The sequence below is a fragment of the Salvelinus alpinus genome, chromosome 35, assembly GCF_045679555.1.
Source record: "Salvelinus alpinus chromosome 35, SLU_Salpinus.1, whole genome shotgun sequence".
Classification (NCBI taxonomy): Eukaryota; Metazoa; Chordata; class Actinopteri; order Salmoniformes; family Salmonidae; genus Salvelinus; species Salvelinus alpinus.
This window is the reverse complement of record NC_092120.1, coordinates 12,140,888-12,162,979: the sequence shown is the minus strand read 5'-3', so window position 1 is coordinate 12,162,979 and position 22,092 is coordinate 12,140,888. Positions and strand designations below refer to the sequence as shown.

The following is a 22,092-nucleotide window of genomic DNA, read 5'->3' as shown; positions in this document are numbered from 1 at the left end:
CCATTGGGGATTTTAATGGCTGTGATTGGAGAACTGAGGATGGAGCAACAACATTGTAGTGACTCCACATAACCTAAATGACAGAGTGAAAAGAAGAATACAAATATACAGAATGCAGAATATACAGAAGGAATGTACATTTTGGCCTAAATGCAAAGCTTTATGTTTAGGGCAAATCCAACACATCACTGAGTAACTGCCTCCTTATTTTCAAGCATGGTGGTGGCTGCATCATGATCTGGATATGCTTGACATCGGCAAAGACTGGGGAGTTTTTCAGGATGAAAAGCAGGATGGAGCTAAGCACAGGCAAAATCCTAGAGTTAAACCTGCACCAGACACTGGGAGAGGAATTCACCTTTCAGCAGGACAATAACCTAAAACACAAATCCAAATCTACCCTGGAGTTGCTTACAAAGAAGATAGTGAATGTTCCTGAGCTGCCAAGTTACAGTTTTGACTTAAATCTGCTTGAAAATCTGACAAGACTTGAAAATTGCTGTCCAGCCATGATCCCCAACACCTTGACAGAGCTTGAAGACTTTTGAAAAGAATAATGGGCAAATATTGCACAATACAGGTGTGCAAAGCTGTTATGATACTTACCCAAGAAGACTCACAGCTGTAATTGCTGCAAAAGGTGTTTCTAACATGTATTGACTTGGGGGTGGATATTTATTTAATCAAGGTATATTAGTGTTTTCTTTTTCATTAATCTTTTTTTTTAAATGTATAAAAAATGATCCACTTTGACATTAGAGTATTTTGTGTAGATCGTTGACAATTACATCAATTTTAATCCCACTTTGTAACACAAAACGTTAAGAAATTCAAGGAGGGTGTAGCTTTTCTACAGGCACTGTACACTGTGTACCTAACGCTGCTACCATGCTCCACCGGCACCCTCCTTCCATATCTGCCAGGTCAAGCCTGAGAGATGGGTTAAGCGCCCTCCTTACAAGCACCTGTATGACACAGGGAGAGAAGGATGAGGGCAGACTGATGAGACGAGGACAAGGAGGGCAGATGAAGAGGTGGAGGGAAAAGGAGATTACTTAGGGCAGACCAGGGGGGTGAGAGAGGTGGTAGATTCCATGTACTTTGATGGGTATTAGGATGGAGCAACCTGCAACCCCCTACACACACACACACACACACACACACACACACACACACACACACACACACACACACACACACAGCCTTGCTCTCTGTCAGCATATCTCTATCAATCTGTTCATCCTGTTGGTGGTTATTTTCAATCACCTGCTCCCGTGGCTATGCTAGCCCTCTCATCCACTCCATTATTTATTCCCATCTTCTCTTCCTTTCTTTTTCTCCTTCCTTATCTCCACTCTCTCCAGATTTTTCAATATGCCTGTGATTGGTTCACTGATGCGGTGTGCTCTCCAATCTCATCCCTATTCATAGTCTTCTGAACACATCTCTTTCCCCTGCCACCTTCCCTCTGCATCCCTCCAACAGTCTCTCCACTTTCCACTTCTTATGTCTTTGTTTAAGACATTTTGTTTGGCTTTATAGTCACTTTTACTTATTCGATTGACTTCCCTCGAGTAGCTCGTTGACATTGCATCACAAGCAAAAGGCTTTGTAAGCTATTTAGCACCAGCCATAGTGTACCGTTCACTCTCCATAATTACTGCTGAAACAAGCAGCTCGGAAGTTATGCTGCCTACTGACAATCTCCCAGCCTTTATCACCCACCGCTAAGGCTTTTTCTCACTGTGTGGCTGCCATGATTACCTTGCAGATCAGAGTATGTAAGTGAGGTACAGTATGTAAGCAGGGTTTTTCACACTTCTGAAGGAAATCACTTCCAAAATGGCACCATACCTAAGGTCCTCCAAATAAAAGGGTTTCAATTGCAGAAAGCTCAAAACTGTCAAGCCACCATCTGGGTTTCCATGGAGATTCTCCACTCTCTGTGCTCTAAGTAGAGAACTTCAATTCCATTACTCTCAGATTGCCCTGTCAAGCACACTTTTGCAGAGGTTTTGTTCGGTCTTTCACTCCTGGCCTCGTCCAGCGCATGGGGCTATAGAACATGGGATCAAGCTGTCAAGAATTGGCCATTGGGCAGAGCAGGTAAACGGGGGACACTTTCCCTAAGGTTAGGTGATTCCCTGTAATGATCGCCTGCCTTTTTGTCTGAGAAATGTCTCTTGTGCTTATTCCATAGAATGGGTATTGGCATTTATTTACTGTATGTGAGAAACGTCACATTCTTTCGTTGCAGCCGTACCCAGAACTGCATCCCAAGGGATTAAGGGAAAAAGCAGGCAAAGTTGTTTAGCTTAGACCAGCGAAAAAATTTGCCACAGCCATTCCTCAGTCTATATGGCTTTGTGGCCACTGTCTGTGCTTCTGTGTGCCGTGAAATAGCTGTTCTAGATCGGTCGGTGAGCGTGTATGTGTGGGTGCCTGCATCCAGCTGTTGAATGGGTGGAACTCATTGAACAACTAAAAAGAAAAGAGGATGGAACTGCTGGTGGAGAACGCCCAACAACAGCATGTGGAAACAGGTGTCACTACCTGCTTGCAGGCACCTGCCCTGGGGTGGAGGAGACTAACCAGTTCTCAGAAAAACTAGCTAAATGATGACACCAACACAACGATGTGTGTGACTCTGAGTTCCCTCCTCTCAATGTTTTGCCCTTCCCAGTGTCTCTTAGAGCGGCTGAGAAATCGATAACACTTGTCTACTGCGGATGCAGGACTCTTCACACCTCCATCTCAAAACATTTCCACCAACCCTGGCAACAATGCAGTGGTGAACGGTGTAGAGATTGGATCGGGAGAACAGAGCTCAGCTAACAGTGGCGTTTCAACCAGGCAATGAATGTTTCAGAGTTTAAGTGGTTCTGCTACAGATCTCAGAATTTTTCCTCCATTTCCAGTCAAATGTTTGAATGCACCTTTCACGTGTGAGTTCCAAATATCTCTAACGGTCACCCCAGCGTGAGAAAAAGAAAATTCAGAATGCGGGTAGTGACACACTGTTCCAAAATGTGATTGTTATGCAACAGGGAAGTTAACCCACACTGCCCTCAAACCAAGGTACACTGCTTGTTAATTATCTATGGGCTATGTTTCAACTTGTCAATTTCTAATTATTTTCTAAAAGCGTTTATTTTCAAACACCAGTTTGAATTCAGGTTTGTTTCACCTCATTTTACAACGGCTGGGTCTAATGCTGATTGGTTAAAAGCGTATTCCAGCCGGCGTCTATTCCACAAGTTACCACCGGTTAAATCTATGACGTTAAAATGGCTATTTACTCTGTTCCATCTGACTGCGCAATCCATTGTCTCATCAGCCCAGGCAGGGCTATATAAACTTGATCTTCACTATAAAAAGCATCTAGACATTATCTCACATTTTATTTTAGACCAACATTTAGTTTTCAACAGCGGAGATTTGTATAAACCTTGCTGTGTCCCCGACATTTGCAACATTGTTACAATATTCAAATTCGATCTCCAACTGTCCCATAGAAATGAACGTGTAGGGGTCGGGACGAGAGAGAGAGGCAGGCAGCATTTCTCAGCCAGTCGAAATCATGAATCAGCTGGCATCATTTTTATGGATATATACAAAGAAATGTAAATTGAAAAAAGGTAAGCCAAACGAAGTGCAGCTAGTTTGCCACCTTTCCAGCTTCAGTTTGAAGTGATTGTGTTAGCTGTATTGTTGGCTAGCTCCTCTGAACAACAGTGTCCTAAAGAGTAAGCACATTTTCTATGCCAAGCGAAATCGTGTCTCATTAGCTCATTTGTTATGGATGTATCCAAATAAATGTCACTAGAAAACAGCTTAAACAAATGCAGCTACTGTTGTTATTCTATTTGCACTGTTTGACGTGACTGTAAGTTAGCTGTAGTTAGCTAGCTGGCAAACAAGACATAAGAACGTTGCAAGCCAGTACGGCAATGGAACATTTTAGAACGAACAACTGGGTCACGTTCATAGATACAGAGTAAAAAGACTGAACGAATGGGTCGCATCTCTGGCAACCGAACCAATGAACGAACGCCCACCTGGCTTGGGTAGCAACCCTAGATTTGTTTCGGGACTATATGTTGTGGAAGGATAAAAAGTATGAATAAATTCATAAAAATAACGTTTTTAATGAAAATATGTCAATCATTATTTTAATATGTTGGTAACCCCTTGTATAAAAGTGATAATGCCCTCAAAGCCTGTGTTTGGAGGATATATTGGCACGGTTTTCCGGCCCTAGACTTCATCTCGGGCCTAACAACATTAGTCATTATAGTTTTTGTATATCATGTTGTCGTTTCTGCTTGATAGAGGTCATGAGCAGATGAGCTCCCACATTTTTCAGCATGTTTTTAAAAATAGATAGATTTAGAGTTGGACAAACGTTGATTTTTTGCGATGGACATATACAGGATGCTACTCTAAACAACATAACCTTCACTCCAAATTGAAACTCCAAACCTACAACCTGATTTTGGATGGAATTACTTGGAATGCTTCCTACATTCAAGGATTATTATTCCCAAACTATACATCAAATGCTCTGGCAAACAAGCAGAGACCTGAAAACCCCATCCAACCTGGCGCTGAGTGAGTAATGCTTAGTCTGAAGCAATTTTTGTACTTTCAAAAGCCAAGAAGAAAAATATACATTACAATTATATATATATTACTTAATAAGGACTGAATGCTCAGGCTACCAAGCTATGCTAGGACAAAGAGATACAACTTCAATTAGCACTGACGTGTGAAGCGAGAAGTGTCGAAGCCTTTGAGCCCAACAAATGGCAGGCTACCCCACTCAGATCCAGAGGCCTTGAAGCCCCCGACCGGCTGTTCAAAGATCATCCACTGGCATTTTCTACAAGAAATCTGCCTCCAAAAAATAAAATCTTCTCCCAAGTGGGTGACACCTACTCCCATTGCCTGCCGCTTGGATTCCACCTGGCGATCTGTTCACCATTTGCCCTGGCCTGTCTCTCTCCCGGGCTTTCGCTCGCCTCCAGCACACGTGCACTGTTGGGGCGAGTGACTCTGAACTTACAATGGCTAGCCCCAAGTTGTTATATATATTTTTTTTATTGTGCATATTGATATTTGCCTTATGACTCCTTCATACTCTGTTGGGTAAAGAAAGTTTGTTGACAGCTGTGGAACAGACTATGTTTGTTCCCACACTCAGGACTCTGACTCTCTATTGGTTACACAGACTATCAGATTATTACCACTGTTTATCAAAAGTGTTGGGAATTTTTTTTAAATAATCAACTGACTGGCTTTCTTGATGTCTATAGTATTCTCTCTGGTATGCAATCTGGTTTCCGCTCAGGTTATGGATGTGTCACTGCAACCTTAAAGGTCTTCAATGATGTCACCATTGCCCTTGATTCTAAGCAATGTTATGCTGCTTTTTTTGTTGACTTGGCCAAAGCTTTTGATACGATAGACCATTCCATTCTTGTGGGCCGGCTAAGGAATATTGGTGTCTCTGAGGGGTCTTTTGGCCTGGTTTGCTAACTACCTCTCTCAGAGTGCAGTGTTTGAAGTCAGAAAATCTGCTGTCAGCCACTGCCTGTCACCAAGGGAGTACCTCAAGGCTCAACCCTAGGCCCCACGCTCTTCTCAATTTACATCAACAAGATAGCTCAGGCAGTAGGAAGCTCTCTCATCCATTTATATGCAGATGATACAGTCTTATACTCAGCTGGCCCCTCCCTGGATTTTGTGTTAAATGCAACAAAGCTTTCTTAGTGTCCAAGAAGCTTTCTCTACCCTTAACCTTGTTCTGAACACCACCAAAACAAAGGTCATGTGGTTTGGTAAGAAGAGTGTCCCTCTCCCCACAGGTGTGATTACTACCTCTGATGGTTTAGAGTTTGAGGTAGTCACCTGATACAAGTACTTGGGAGTATGGCAAGACGGTACTCTGTCCTTCTGTCAGCACATATCAAAGCTGCAGGCTAAAGTTAAATCTAGACTTGGTTCCTCTATCGTAATCGTTCCTCCTTCACCCCAGCTGCCAAACTAACTGATTCAGATGACCATCCTACCCATGCTATATTACGGAGACATAATTTATAGATCAGCGGGTAAGGGTGCTCTCGAGCGACTAGATGTTCTTTACCATTCTGCCGTCAGATTTGCCACCAATGCTCCTTATAGGACACATCACTGCACTCTATACTCCTCTGTAAACTGGTCATCTCTGTATACCCGTCGCAAGACCCACTGGTTGATGCTTATTTATAAAACCCTCTTAGGCCTCACTCCCCCCTATCTGAGGTAAACTCAACAAAAAAAGAAACGTCCTCTCACTGTCAACTGCATTTATTTTCAGCAAACTTAACGTGTGTGCGTGTGTAAATATTTGTATAAACATAACAAGATTCAACAACTGAGACAGTCACATGTTCACACTTGTTCAGTTTATAACAGAAATTGAATAATGTGTCCCTGAACAAAGGGGGATCAAAAGTAAGTCAGTATCTGGTGTGGCCACCAGCTGCATTAAGTACTGCAGTGCATTTCCTCCTCATGGACTGCACCATATTTGCCAGTTCTTGCTGTGAGATTTTACCCCACTCTTCCACTAAGGCACCTGCAAGTTCCCTGACATTTCAGGGGAGAATGGCCATAGCCCTCACCCTACGATCCAACAGGTCCAAGATTTGCTCAATGGGATTGAGATCTGGGCTCTTCACTGGCCATGGCAGAACACTGACATTCCTGTTTTGCAGGAAATCACGCACAGAATGAGCAATATGGCTGGTGGCATTGTCATGCTGGAGGGTCATGTCAGGATGAGCAGGAAGGGTACCACATGAGGGAGGAGGATGTCTTCCCTGTAATGCATAGCGTTGAGATTGCCTGCAATGACAACAAGCTTAGTCCGATGATGCTGTGACACACCACCCCAGACCATGACAGACCTTCCACCTACAAATCGATACCGTTCCAGAGTACAGGCCTCGGTGTAACACTCATTCCTTCGACGATAAACGCGACTCCGACCATCACCCCTGTTGAGACAAATCTGCGACTCGTCAGAGAGGAGCACTTTTTGCCAGTCCTGTCTGGTCCATCGACGGTAGGTTTGTGCCCGTAGGTGACGTTGTTGCCGGTGATGTCTGGTGACGACCTGCCTTACAACAGGCCTACAAGCCCTCAGTCCAGCCTCTCTCAGCCTATTGTTGTTGCCATCCTGTACCTGTCCCGCAGATGTGATGTTCGGATGTACCGATCCTGTGCAGGTGTTGTTACATGTGGTCTGCCACTGCGAGGACGATCTACTGTCCGTCCTGTCTCCCTGTAGCGCTGTCTTAGGTGTCTCACAATACGGACATTGCATTTTATAGCCCTGGCCACATCTGCAGTCCTCATGCCTCCTTGCAGTGTGACTAAGGCACATTCACGCAGATGAGCAGAGACCCTGGGCATCTTTCTTTTGGTGTTTTTCAGTGTCAGTAGAATGGGCTCTTTAGTGTCCTAAATTTTCATAACTGTGACCTTAATTGCCTACCGTCTGTAAGCTGTTAGTGTCTTAGCGACCGTTCCACAGGTGCATGTTCATTAATTGTTTATGGTTCGTTGAACAAGCATGGGAAACAGTGTTTAAATGCTTTTCAATGAAGATCTGTGAAGTTATTTGGATTTTTATGAATTATCTTTGAAAGACAGGGTCCTGAAAAAGGGACATTTCTATTTTTCTGGGTTTATCTACTGCAGCCCTCATCCTCCACATACAACACCCGTTCTGCCAGTCACATTCTGTTAAAGTACCACAAAGCACACACATCCCTGGTTCCCTGCAGCTAGCAACTGGAACGAGCTGCAAAAAACACTCAAACTGGACAGTTTTATCTCAATCTCTTCATTCAAAGACTCAATCATGGACACTCTTACTGACAGTTGTGGCTGCTTTGCGTGATGTATTGTTGTCTCTACCTTCTTGCCCTTTGTGCTGTTGTCTGTGCCCAATAATGTTTGTACCATGTTTTGTGCTGCTACCATGTTGTATTGCTACCGTGTTGTTGTCATGTGTTGCTGCCTTGCTATGTTGTTGTCTTAGGTCTCTCTTTATGTAGTGTTGTCTCGTCGTGATGTGTGTTTTGTCCTATATGTTATTTATTTTTTATCCCAGCCCCCGTCCCCGCAGGAGGTCATTTGCCTTTTGGTAGGCCGTCATTGTAAATAAGAATTTGTTCTTAACTGACTTGCCTAGTTAAAGGTTCAATAAATGAATACAAATAAAATACTGTAGCACACCTTATTTATGTATGGAGCGTAATGCAAGATGTTACATAATTCTATCCTCCTGATTCCTGCTTACAATCTAAAGCAGGAAGTACCAGTGACTCGCTCAATACGGAAGTGGTCAGATAACGTGGATGCTACACTACAGGACTGTTTTGCTAGCACAGACTGGAATATGTTCCGAGATTCATCCAATGGGATTGAGGAATACACCACCTCCGTCATCGGCTTCATCAATAAGTGTATCGACGACGTCATCCCCATAGTGTCTGTACGTACATATCTCAACCAGAAGCTATGGATTACAGGCAACATCCGCATCGAGCTAAAGCCTAGAGCTGCCGCTTTCAAGGAGCGGGAGACTAATCCGGACGCTTATAAGAAATCCTGCTATGCCCTCAGACGAACCAATAAACAAGCAAAGCGTCAATACAGGATTAAGATTGAATCCTACTACACCGGCTCTGATGCTTGTCGGATGTGGCAGGGCTTGAAAACTATTACGGACTACAAAGGGAAACCGAGATGCGAGCTGACCAGTGACGCGAGCCTACCAGACGAGCAAAGTGCCTTTTGTGCTCACTTCGAGGCAAGCAACACTGAAGCATGCACGAGAACACCAGCTGTTCCGGATGACTGTATGGTAACTCTCTCAGTAGCCGATGTGATCAAAACCTTTAAACAGGTCAACATTCACAAAGCCGCTGGGCCAGACAGATTACCAGGACGTGTACTCAAAGCATGCGCGGACCAACTGTCAATTGTCTTCACTGATATTTTCAAACTCTCCCTGACCGAGTCTCTAATACCTACATGTTTCAAGCAGACCACCATTGTCCCTGTGCCCAAGGAAGCGACGGTAACCGCCCCGTGGCACTCAACGTTGGTAGCCATGAAGTGCTTTTAATGGCTGGTCATGGCTCACATCAACAGCATCCTCCTGGACACACTAGACCCACTCCAATTCGCATACCGCCCCAACAGATCCACCGATGACGCAATCTCAATCGCACTCCACACTGCACTTTCTCATCTGGACAAAAGGAACACCTATGTGAGAATGCTGTTCATTGACTACAGCTCAGTGTTCAACACCATAGTGCCCGCAAAACACCTCCCTCTGCAACTGGATTATGGACTTCCTGACGGGCTGCCGCCAAGTGGTAAGGGTAGGCAACAACACGTCTGCCACGCTGATCCTTAACACTGGGGCCCCTCAGGGGTGTGTACTTAGTCCCCTCCTGTATTCCCTGTTCACCTACGACTGTGTGGCCAAACACGACTCCAACACCATCATTAAGATTGCTGACGACACAACAGTGGTAGGTCTGATCACCGACAATGATGAGACCGCTTATAGGGAGGAGGTCAGAGAACTGGCAGTGTGGTGCCGGGACACTAACCTCTCCCTCCAGTGTGAGCAAGACAAAGGAGCTGATCGTGGTTTACAGGAAAAGGCGGGCTGAACAGGCCCCCATTAACATCGATGGGGCTGTAGTGGAGCGGGTTGAGAGTTTCAAGTTCCTTGGTGTCCACATCACAAAACGAATTATCATGGTCCAAACATACCAAGACAGTCGTGAAGAGGGGACGACAAAATCTTTTCCCCCTCAGGAGACTTAAAAGATTTGGCATGGGTTCCCAGATCCTCCAAAGGTTCTACAGCTTCACCATCGAGAGCATCCTGACCGGTGGCATCACTGCCTGGTATGGTAACTGCTCGGCATCTGACCATAAGGCGCTACAGACGGTAGTGCGAACAGCCTAGTACATCACGGGCCAAGCATCCTGTCATCCAGGATGGCGGTGTCAGAGGAAAGCCCATAAAATTGTCAGAGACTCCAGTCACCCAAGTTATAGACTGTTTTCTCTGCTACCGCACGGCAAGCAGTACCAGAGCGCCAAGTCTAGGACAAAAAGGCTCCTCAACAGCTTCTACCCCCAAGCCATTAGACTGCTGAACACTTCATAAAATCGCCACCGGACAATTTACATTGATCCCCCCCCCCCAACCCCGTTTTGTACACTGCTGCTACTCGCTGTTTGTTTGTTACCTATGCATAGTCACTTCGCCTCCACCTACATTTACATTTACATTTAAGTCATTTAGCAGACGCTCTTATCCAGAGCGACTTACAAATTGGTGCATTCACCTTATGTACAGATTACCTCAACTAGCCTGTACCCCCGGACACTGACTCGGTACCGGTGCCCCCTTTATTTAGCCTCGTTATTCTTATTGTGTTACTTTTTATTATTACTTTTTATTTTTGTCTACTTGGTAAATATTTTCTTAACTCTTCTTGAACTGCACTGTTGGTTAAGGGCTTCTAAGTAAGCATTTCACGGTAAGGTCTACACTTGTTGTATTCGGCGCATGTGACAAATAAAGTTTGATTTGATTTACTGTTTTATTCACATGTTTTTAAGTACTGATAACAAATCATGAATTCAGATTCTTGCATTTGTGCACACTTTGTTGAAGGTTGTACTGTCTCTGCTGCTAAAGCCAATTTCTACCACTCTAAATTCCAAGCATCTGCCTCTAACCCTAGGAAGCTCTTTGCCACCTTCTCCTCCCTCCTGAATCCTCCTCCCCCTCCTCCCCCCTCCTCCCTCTCTGCTGATGACTTCGTCAACCATTTTGAAAAGAAGGTCGACGACATCCGATCCTCGTTTGCTAAGTCAAACGACACCGCTGGTTCTGCTCACACTGCCCTACCCTGTGCTTTGACCTCTTTCTCCCCTCTCTCTCCAGATGAAATCTCGCGTCTTGTGACGGCCGGCCGCCCAACAACCTGCCCGCTTGACCCTATCCCCTCCTCTCTTCTCCAGACCATTTCCGGAGACCTTCTCCCTTACCTCACCTCGCTCATCAACTCATCCTTGACCGCTGGCTACGTCCCTTCCGTCTTCAAGAGAGCGAGAGTTGCACCCCTTCTGAAAAAACCTACACTCGATCCCTCCGATGTCAACAACTACAGACCAGTATCCCTTCTTTCTTTTCTCTCCAAAACTCTTGAACGTGCCGTCCTTGGCCAGCTCTCCTGCTATCTCTCTCAGAATGACCTTCTTGATCCAAATCAGTCAGGTTTCAAGACTAGTCATTCAACTGAGACTGCTCTTCTCTGTGTCACGGAGGCGCTCCGCACTGCTAAAGCTAACTCTCTCTCCTCTGCTCTCATCCTTCTAGACCTATCGGCTGCCTTTGATACTGTGAACCATCAGATCCTCCTCTCCACCCTCTCCGAGCTGGGCATCTCCGGCGCGGCCCACGCTTGGATTGCGTCCTACCTGACAGGTCGCTCCTACCAGGTGGCGTGGCGAGAATCTGTCTCCGCACCACGTGCTCTCACCACTGGTGTCCCCCAGGGCTCTGTTCTAGGCCCTCTCCTATTCTCGCTATACACCAAGTCACTTGGCTCTGTCATATCCTCACATGGTCTCTCCTATCATTGCTATGCAGACGACACACAATTAATCTTCTCCTTTCCCCCCTCTGATAACCAGGTGGTGAATCGCATCTCTGCATGTCTGGCAGACATATCAGTGTGGATGACGGATCACCACCTCAAGCTGAACCTCGGCAAGACGGAGCTGCTCTTCCTCCCGGGGAAGGACTGCCCGTTCCATGATCTCGCCATCACGGTTGACAACTCCATTGTGTCCTCCTCCCAGAGTGCTAAGAACCTTGGCGTGATCCTGGACAACACCCTGTCGTTCTCAACTAACATCAAGGCGGTGACCCGTTCCTGTAGGTTCATGCTCTACAACATTCGCAGAGTACGACCCTGCCTCACGCAGGAAGCGGCGCAGGTCCTAATCCAGGCACTTGTCATCTCCCGTCTGGATTACTGCAACTCGCTGTTGGCTGGGCTCCCTGCCTGTGCCATTAAACCCCTACAACTCATCCAGAACGCCGCAGCCCGTCTGGTGTTCAACTTTCCCAAGTTCTCTCACGTCACCCCGCTCCTCCGCTCTCTCCACTGGCTTCCAGTTGAAGCTCGCATCCGCTACAAGACCATGGTGCTTGCCTACGGAGCTGTGAGGGGAACGGCACCTCCGTACCTTCAGGCTCTGATCAGGCCCTACACCCAAACAAGGGCACTGCGTTCATCCACCTCTGGCCTGCTCGCCTCCCTACCTCTGAGGAAGTACAGTTCCCGCTCAGCCCAGTCAAAACTGTTCGCTGCTCTGGCACCCCAATGGTGGAACAAACTCCCTCACGACGCCAGGTCAGCGGAGTCAATCACCACCTTCCGGAGACACCTGAAACCCCACCTCTTTAAGGAATACCTAGGATAGGATAAAGTAATCCTTCTAAAAGAGTTAGATGCACTATTGTAAAGTGGTTGTTCCACTGGATATCATAAGGTGAATGCACCAATTTGTAAGTCGCTCTGGATAAGAGCGTCTGCTAAATGACTTAAATGTAAATGTACTGATTATGATGAGCTAATGCTAAGCTAATTGCCAACTATGTGTGACGCCATGTTTGTTGCATTCTGGTTGTCATGTAAACATCTGTCAGAATAAAGATGTTATAACAAAATGAGGTGAAGGGATAGTTCACTCGTCTTTCGAGTAAACTTCTGTAAGGGAATAAGTGGACACACCCACTTCAACATGCATACTGCAAACAGACCCAACTCATCTTGCCACCTCTTATCTTTGGTTGACGCGAAAAAACAAACATGGGGACGTGTACAAACTACCCATTTTCAGACTACTTTTGACTTTTAGTGTTTTTTTACTCAATTATTTTGGTCGCTGGTGAGCTCACCCGTGTTGTGATGAATTTTAAATAGTAATTGCTATTAACTAATTCAAATTATGGTTTCTGTCAGGCGAGAGTTAGCTAAATATAACCACTTGTGTTAGGTCACTCTTTCCTCATCGCTAGGACTAATGTAGCCTACATTTTTCTGGTTTGGATGAGCATGTGTTATGCTGTCACTACTTCTGTGAATGTCTAAACATGACATCCCAAAATAAACTGCTCACATTGAGGACATAACATTGTAAAGACTGTTTGTGCAAAATGTTTCTGTGATCAATCGTAACTGGACGTTCTAAGGAAGTGTTCTAATCACACCGGTTTGAGTGTACGCTGCGGAGATCACTGTAGAATGACCATACCTGTGTGTTCGTATGTATCAAAGGGTTGTAATAGGAACTTTGAAACGCTTACAAGATACAGTAAAAAATGTCAGATTGGACTGTGCCTGTATTCTATAGGTTCCCAGAAGTCAGTGGGATGAAACACACCGTTTCACCCTCTCCCCTCACTCTTTCTCTCTTATGTGTCACTTTCTTTCTCTCCTGGTGTGTTCCTCTCTTTTTAAAATGGTAATGCTGCGGGAACATGTTGGAGCACCCTGGCCGAGAGTTGATTCTACTCCTAAAAGTTTTCATTTATGGGCGCTCATGCAGGGTTTCCAAGGCATCGGCCGCCATTTGCCGAGAATCTGGTCTCTGCTAAATCATTCGAGCGATGGCTCCAGCTTTTCACCACAACACCCAGGGTCTATGATTATTGTTATTGCGGTAATGAAGTGAAGGCTGAATGAAAAACATGTGCATAGTGTTGTCCTCTCTGTGCACTCACCCCCATTTAGGAGAATCCAGATAAGCCATGAGTCTTATTCAGCTGATGCCTTTGCAGCTTTCTGCTGGTATTGCCTTGACTAATGCCCAAACCATGACAAATGAAGCTAATGCAGTTTTCTGTGGAGTAATATAAACAGCTTGAATCCTTGGATGACTCTTCCTTGTGGGTTGCGGATGGACTTTGCCAATAGCCAACCATTTTGAGCTCTATCAAGTCTGGTCCCCTGAGGTAATTGGGTGGTGGCTTAAAATTTGCACACAAACAAAAAAACAGTGGAGGGAATAACTAATTTGCATGTAAATACACTCACATGTCTTATACACCCACACACCATCTAAAAAATACTAAGAGAAGCGAAGAATAATGCCCATTGAGTGTTTCATTCTCTATTAACCACACACACACACAGACACACAAAGACACACAGACACACACAGACACACACAGACAGACAGATGAGGCAATGGCCATTGGCGCTGCTGGCGAGAGTACAGTTGAAACTTCTGGCTGTCTGGCCCATGCACTGTCAGTGACCCTAATTGATATCCTAGACTTTTTCTTCAGATAACACAGTTCTGAATTCCCAGACCTTTCCAGGCCTCAGATCTTGGGAAAACTGCTCAGAGTAAACATTTCACCCTGTGGTTATTTTCACTGGGTGATGAGTGAGTGTGTGTGCGTGCCGGAGTCCTGCTGGGGGTGTGTGCGTCAGTTGATTGCCCTGTGTGGACTTTGTGTGTATGCCGTCTTGGATTCTGCCAAATATTTTGAGTAACAAGCAAATGCAATGTGTTTAAAGACCAGGCCCTTACTTTCTCTTGCTATTCTATCTGTGGTACTTTTCTCAGCTTTCCTGAAATATTCCTCCACTCCATGAACTGTTTAACAGGCAGCCAAACACTTCAAAAGATATCCACTTGAAGCATGTCAGCCCCAGGTTGGCAGCTCTCTGAAATGATCTCCTCTTGTCCTAACCCTCTCATTACCCTCTTAAAATCCTCCTCAGCACGAGAGCTTTGTGTGTATCACTCATTTCAGCCATTTTTCAATAATTAATGCGAAGGGTTAAGCAGCACTACTGCCGCATGTGAATTTATATGTATTTATTTTCCGGTGGGGCAGTCCATGGGGACGCAGGCTGGTTTGTCATGAAAGGGGCTCTATGTGACGGCTGATTTGTGCCACATATGCTGTTAAACCTCTGCCTGCTCTCCCATGGCGACGCGGCTCCTGCGACGGTGTGTCACCACTACTGTATTTAAACACCACTCCCCTGCGGGCTCCCAGCACGGCACCATGCCTGAGCTTTCCCCCCCCCCTCTCTCCATCTCTCTCTTTTTTATATTCAACAGTCATTACGGGTGCATAAATAAGTAATGCATGATCAATCAGAAAGAACTTGGCCTGGAGGGAAGCTCAGGGACTGTATAATGGAGTTATTTAAATAAGGGGCCTTTGTTTTTTGGGGGACTCATCAGAAAAGGGCCCCGCTTGTCCCACAATGGATCGGGCTCTTAATTGAACGCCTCCTAATGCAAATTGGTCATAATTTATGGATGGTTTGTGAAGGGACTGACAGAAATCCTTTTCTACTGTAAATTGTGCTCGCAGTCTGATTCCAGAATTCAAGAGGCTGTGTTTATCTGACTCATTCACTGCTGCTCTCTCTGTCGCTCCCTCAGCGACTGTTTTCTTCTCTCCGACTCACTCCTCCAGCCCTTTTCTCTTTATCTCTCTCTTGTTTCCTTTCTCTTCCTCTATCCTCACCTTGGCAGCTGCCCGTTCCCAGCCTCTAAAGTGCTAATTGACTTTTCATCGGTGTGCGCTGTAATTGAGTTTTAATCACCGTTTTACATTATGTTTTGATAATCAAAGCAGCCATGTCAGCCAAGAGAAGAGGCTCTTCACCACGCTGTCATTCACAGAATTTGATGCTTAAAGCACATTGACGTTTGATTGCATGTTCAACGTTAGCGCCTGGTTCTTGAGTGAGCCAAAACACCTGCAGACACTGTTTTTACAGGACCAGCTGAAATCATAGGATCCAGCTGAATCCACCAAGAGCTGATTGATATGTATCTGAGATAGGGATAACTTTGTAACAGTCATTGGTTCTTGCTCATGGCTCTTATACCAGCGTGGGCTAGGCAATGAAAGCTTCATATAAGCCAATTCGATTCAAAATTAGAACAAGTTAAATTGCAACCACCAAGGGAAGGGAACAACTATCAAAAACAAATGTGTGGACTCCGATACAGAAGAACATTGTCCTACATATAGAGTGGTTTTCAGTGCCTGTGGGATCCGTTTGGATTGAGCGAAAGACGAGACCAACTTGTAGAGTCAAAAGATTCTGCCTCTGAACAGTCAGCTGGCATGTAGATGCATGTGTGCCTGGCTGGAATGGAAAACAGGTCCAATCCCTCGACATCTCCCAGCTTTGAAACCTCTATAGTCTCTTCTCAGATTATACTGCAAGCACCACAGGAAGCACGGATTAGGATGCATGAGCCTCTCTCTCTGTCTCTCTCCTTCTCTCCCCCTCTCTTGTTATCTCCCTTTCTCCCTCCCTGTTGGCTGAAAGATTGAGTGACGTTTAGCAAGTCTGCAGCCATTGGGAAGGCTTTCGGGGTGGGCCCTCTCTTTTTAGCATGTCCATGACACTCTCCAAACAAATTGTAACACTGAGATGAAACGTGAGCTGGCAGCCAGCCAGCGTGTAACCCATTCAACACCTCAGAGCTTCGACAGTTTTTTTCCTTCCTTATAAGACTCATTCCGTGTCTTTTCAGATTCTCCCTGTGACATTTAGTTTAGAATATTAAAGCATTGTTTTCAGTGTGTGAATTGCTGCGCTCCCTCTGTTGAGAGGGTTGGGAACATACTCCAGAGTCATTGCTTTGACAGACTTTTTACCTTCAAAGTTTGTAAAAAGAAAAAATAATAAAGGTTTTCTCCACCCAAGCATTAACCATCATGACAGCTAAATTGCCCCAGATCATTGCTATGAGTCAGTCACTGTTCACCTCTGCTTAGAAATGGTTCATTTTTCAATCTTTTTGGTGCCTGTTTGATTAATTTGGTGGGAATTTAGAGAGGCAATTATTATTTCAAGTAATTTTTTTGCGTTGCTTAATTATTCAATGAGTACCCCAAGCCACTCTTTTGATACTGTATCACTAGACATTACTCAGGAGAAGTAGAGCTATTACAAAGCAATGTCAAGGATAGAACCAGGAAATGAACGCAAATAGCCTACAAATCCATGGACTGTGTGGTATTTTGTCATGTATCCTCTGCGACATTGCGAGTTTGGCCAGTTCAGTCGCTACATGTCAGCCCTTAGTGTTTCCCATCCATTAACAATGCTCCCTTTTATCTTTGTCTTTGCCCTTCTGACGGTATGAAACCAGCTCGGTAACGAGGCCTGCCATTTAAAAGGCTGCTGCCGGCTGCATTCTTCAAGTGTCGCCTCTCATTACAAACCACTCTGATATTTGTTTCTTCTCTCCTCCCACCTTCTTCCATGGTCTCAGTTTTAAGGTGTCCCGCAGACCAGACAGTGCTTATCAGGACCTCCACTTTTAAGTTCAATGCAACAGGACATGTTTTGGTAAGGAGAGAATACTGTACATCAGAAAGGGAAGGACTTATAAAAGTGCTACTGCTGTCCATTCTTACATTCTTTCCCTTTCCCCCCCCCCCTTTTTTTGGCTAGGTCTATCTTGTTTCCGCACAATTGCACAGATTGTAATCTCATTCTGGTAAAAAGCCTAACTTGAAATGAAGCCATACGTCAGAGTAAACAGCGGAACGGAGAGGGAGAAAGGGAACGCGAGGCGGAGGGAAAGGCGGGGATGGGGAGCATGAATTGCCGAGGGAAAGGTAAATAAACACTGGCATCAATCAGTTCACAGAAGTCAATCTAACTCGCCGCCATCCCCGTTTTCCTCACAAGGATGTGACATTTAAGAGAGCGATGTCCTGTTTTTTTAAGGCCTAATTAAACATTCCACGTTGTGCCAAGAGACAGAGGCACCCAGCCTGCAAGTCCTTCCCCTGTAGTTGTCCATTTCCCCTAAAAGAGCATTCGGGCAACTTCCTGAAAGTACTAACCTTAACTGGCATTCCCTGAATGGCATTAGAAGGGCGATTCTGGTGCCCTCTAGCTGTTTGTGTGTGAAGACCCTTAGCGTGTTTGGCAGTGCCCTCCCGTGTACCCCATTGTGGTCAGTCTATTTGCCAGCAGCGTCAAGCAGTTGTAACTATGGTGACTGTGCTCTGAACCCCTTGAGGTTTCAGAGCCCCCAGGGAGTACCACTGAGCTATCTGAATCTGGATGCCTAGCAGCCCTTGTTACCTTGCAAGGACTTTTTAAAATGGTTATATAGATGTAAGAAAAAGCATCTACTGACGTCAATAGAAAATACATTTTCATCTCATATTTGCTAGTCCGGACAAAGAACAGAACACTGTCTGCACTGACAAAAGTGCACAATACAGGGCAAATTAGCGCTGTGGTAGCGGTGTGGTCTGCCTGTGTTGTCAACCGTGACAGAAGTGAGAGTGTATACATATCTAACCTGCTCACTTCCCAAGCGACACTATAATTATACATACAATGAGATTACCAATAGGTTAAACAAAATGAACATTTCAGATGCTCTACTCTCTCCCAACTGTCCTTATATCCCTTTGGCGTGAATTTGCAATAACACAGGGGGGATATGGGAAGCTTTAGCCTGAGAGGTCACTCACGCAGGGTTTGAATTCTGGGCCCACAACAAAGAAAAGCCATATTCCCTGTCCTCAGGGCTTGATTCAAAATGCTCGGCTTGGGTTATATGGAACAAATAGGCGCCCTCCCTGTGACTGCATGTGCTGTTTTCTGCCTCGACTAGCACCTGTCTGCTTATCAGTGGGGCAGGCAGGTATTGAGCTTCTGCAGATGACAGAATTTCCGGGTTCCATCTCTGAGCCTTGAACAAAAGAAAGAGACTGGCAGGGAGGTTGAAAAGATGGATGTCACACAGAGGCTGAAAGTAGGACAGCTCTCAGAAGGACAGCGGAGTGACAGCGCCAGGGCAGGGATGATACCAAATGGCAGACGGTTCTTAATTCGTGGGGAATACTGGCCTGAGCACACCTGCACAGACATTTTTATTCATCAGTCTCCTGCGCTCTGGGGTGTTGCGTCTGCCATGTTTTAATAAAGAATTAGTAGAAGTGTTTCTGATGTGGTGCACCTTGAGTAAAAATCTCATCCCTCAAGTTCAGCTGTGCATCCACTTCAAATACAACCTTTCCCCTTGATTAGCAGATCCTGAAATCATTGTTTTCATATCTATAACCGTGGATGAACTCCTATATATAGCGTTTCTGTCTGCTCAGGTCTCTGGACAGTCTCTCGTGATCAATTCCTCAGCCCATCTGTCGGCCAAGCTTACTCACAGGGCAGCGCAGTTGGGAGACGGACTCTCACGGCAGGAGTCTTCATTAAACCAATCCCTCCCTCCACCTCATCCTCCCACACTCCCCAGGCCTGGCCAAAGTTAATGAGAAGATGCGAGCCCCTTTGAAACCCTCCCCCTCATCCCCAGTTCCTTATCACCGCCACTGCTTTTCTCTCATGGCTGCTTGAATCATGGCTGTAAGGGTAGTGGCTGGTTAGCCACCTCCCAGCCTTCTTTAGCTTTGTCTCATTCCTGCTGTTTACTCTGAAGGAGTGGTAAGGAGTGGTAACTGGCTGCAGGGGGCTGTGTGGGGAAAGAGCAGTGTGGATCAGTTGTTTTCACCTAGAGAAATGGATTTGCAGTGATGGATTGCATCAGTTGAGCCCTACAGGACACTGCCTGTAGCTGAATCATAGCTTTAAACAAATTACGTGGGCATAGCGGAGCCGTTGTGCTCCGTGCCCAAACTCAAGACCTGGCTCGTCGAGTGCACTGCCAGGGCATGCATGCCAATTACCCCTGCTGACTTGCCAAGAACAATGAAAGAGAGAGAGAAAAAATAGAGGTATTTTCTCACTTGCTGAGACAAACACATTTCTAAAGCACCATTTCTATTCACTACATGAGTCAAAAGAAACAGTCACGCAATGTAATGACGTTTCAAATGACAATGTTTTTTCATGGTAGGTTATGGACTGCATCCATAGGCTTTGTTTCTTTCACATGTGGCTTGGCCTAACTGCATAAGGCTGGCAGTGTATGGTCTGTGCTATCCGGGATCCTCATCACAACCCTTGGGCGGTGTAGGCCTGTCTTCATATAGATTGTAGGGACTGCCATAGCAATACATAGAGAGCACAGGATCTGAGTAATCATTTGTTGTTTGTATTGTCTCATCTTTTACTGGACCCAGAAAAATGCATACACTCTGTCTTAAGGGAGGTTGAGTGGCAGTAAATAACAAGGTTAAACTCCTTTGATAGCCCCGCCAACACCTCCCCAACCCGAGCAGGGAGGTTGAGGCAGGGCTGCACGACCCGAGCCCTTGCTTTTGGGTCTGGCGTGAATTAAGACGAATGGAGCCATCCGACTGTCAGATGATGAATTGCAGTCTGGAGGAGAGCCTCTCCTTTATGTAAAAGAGGCGCTCGCAGACATGGCACTTTCATCAATCAGACGGGGCCCACTGTAATTTCATTACAACGGCAGAAAGAGGAGCCAGTGTGCCGATGCAGCAGACAGACTCCTTGACAGACCGCTGTTTTCCTTTTGCTGTTTGGAGACTTAACCCTCTCTGGGTCTATGGCTGTGACTGGGGATGAGACACTTTCACTTTATTTGGAGGCAAAAGCTATTCGTCCCACTATCTCAGTAAGGTTATACATTGTTGCAAAGTTAAAATGTCCACCCACAATTCAGTTGTATTGCTCCTACAGCAGTATCTCAGTCTCAATTAAAGTGACACCTGGGTCTCACATTCACACCTTCCACAAAGCCCAGTACAGCTCCCTGACAGTGGCCCCCCATGCTTAGTCAACCCTTCACAGGCTCCGGAGATGAGTTTGGCACAGAGCGCTGCCCCAAATGGAATTCCTGTGCGTTACATTGGGACTATATTGAAATGGCAGCAGAGGAGGTGGAACGAGCCGTGAGTGAACAGCGGAACAAGGCTAGTGTAATCTCCAGGTGAGGGAGTGCAAAAAGTAGAGAGAGAGTGTGATTCCTCCTACCTAGTTTTTCTCTCCCTCTACCACGCTTTCCAATTTCCTCTTTTTATACTGTTTCTCTCTCTCTCTACGTGGGGTCATTCAGTCGCGGCGGCGCTCACAGCTGGGGATGCGGAGCACTCCAGCTGTTTTGGCAGATAAGCCGCTGCCTGCCCGCCTGGCTTCCTGCCGCTCGTCAGTCGAACGGGACTTGAACTGTCACCGTTATTCACGCGGGACGGGCATGTTTCTACTGCGAACGAGACCCCATCGCCAACCTTCGCCTAATCCCCTGTCCCAGAGAGAGATGGCGAGAGACCAAATCAACAGAGCAGCTCCTTCTCCTGCTACACAGATAGTGACGGTAATGGAAATAATGAACTGAAAATAGAAAACCCTTGTCCACATGGCTGAAGATCCTATGCATCACAGCGATGGTATGTTCGAGGTAGCTTGTGTTGCTAAGATGGTCTTTAAACAATAGGACAGAACTTTCTGAATGATAATAATTCAGTCATTTATTTGGACTTGCTCGAACAAGTGTTGCTGTAAACTGTCAAACCAAAAGCTTGTTGCCAAAAAGCCTGTTGCCAAAACTTTTCCAAAAGTTTGGCGCTGAGAATGGGTGATGCTGAAACGCTGTAGTTCTATAATTTTCACAAATTCTGTCCTATTGTTTATTTTTTTTCCTTGTATGTTTTTATAAAGATTCAGTATCCCATAGACCAGAAAGTGGCTTGCAATTTCACACTGTCATAATATGGAATGTTGACATTCACCCCATAAATGAATGATGTGTGTTCCTATGGCAATCAAAGGGACATGATATGAGTACTCAAACAGTGTGCGCTGCATTCAGACATAGTCTCTCAGACCCCCTTGTGTATGGAGCCTTTCAACTCCATTATTACAGTTAATTGATTTGTTATTCCACTAATTATTGCGATATATCTCATTGTCACCCATGATGATTTTATCAACTCTGAAAGGAGTGACAGCTGACAGTACTGAGACATACAGTCCCATAGGCGCTCGCAGCCCAACGTCC

General features: G+C 45.5%; 1 protein-coding gene across 5 annotated transcripts in view; it reads left to right on the top strand.

Annotated features, from left to right (window-relative positions):
- The window catches only part of LOC139564013 (semaphorin-6D-like), a 151,345-nt gene that overhangs the window by 30,410 nt on the left and 98,843 nt on the right, over positions 1-22,092 (top strand). The gene's annotated exons all lie outside the window — the stretch shown is intronic.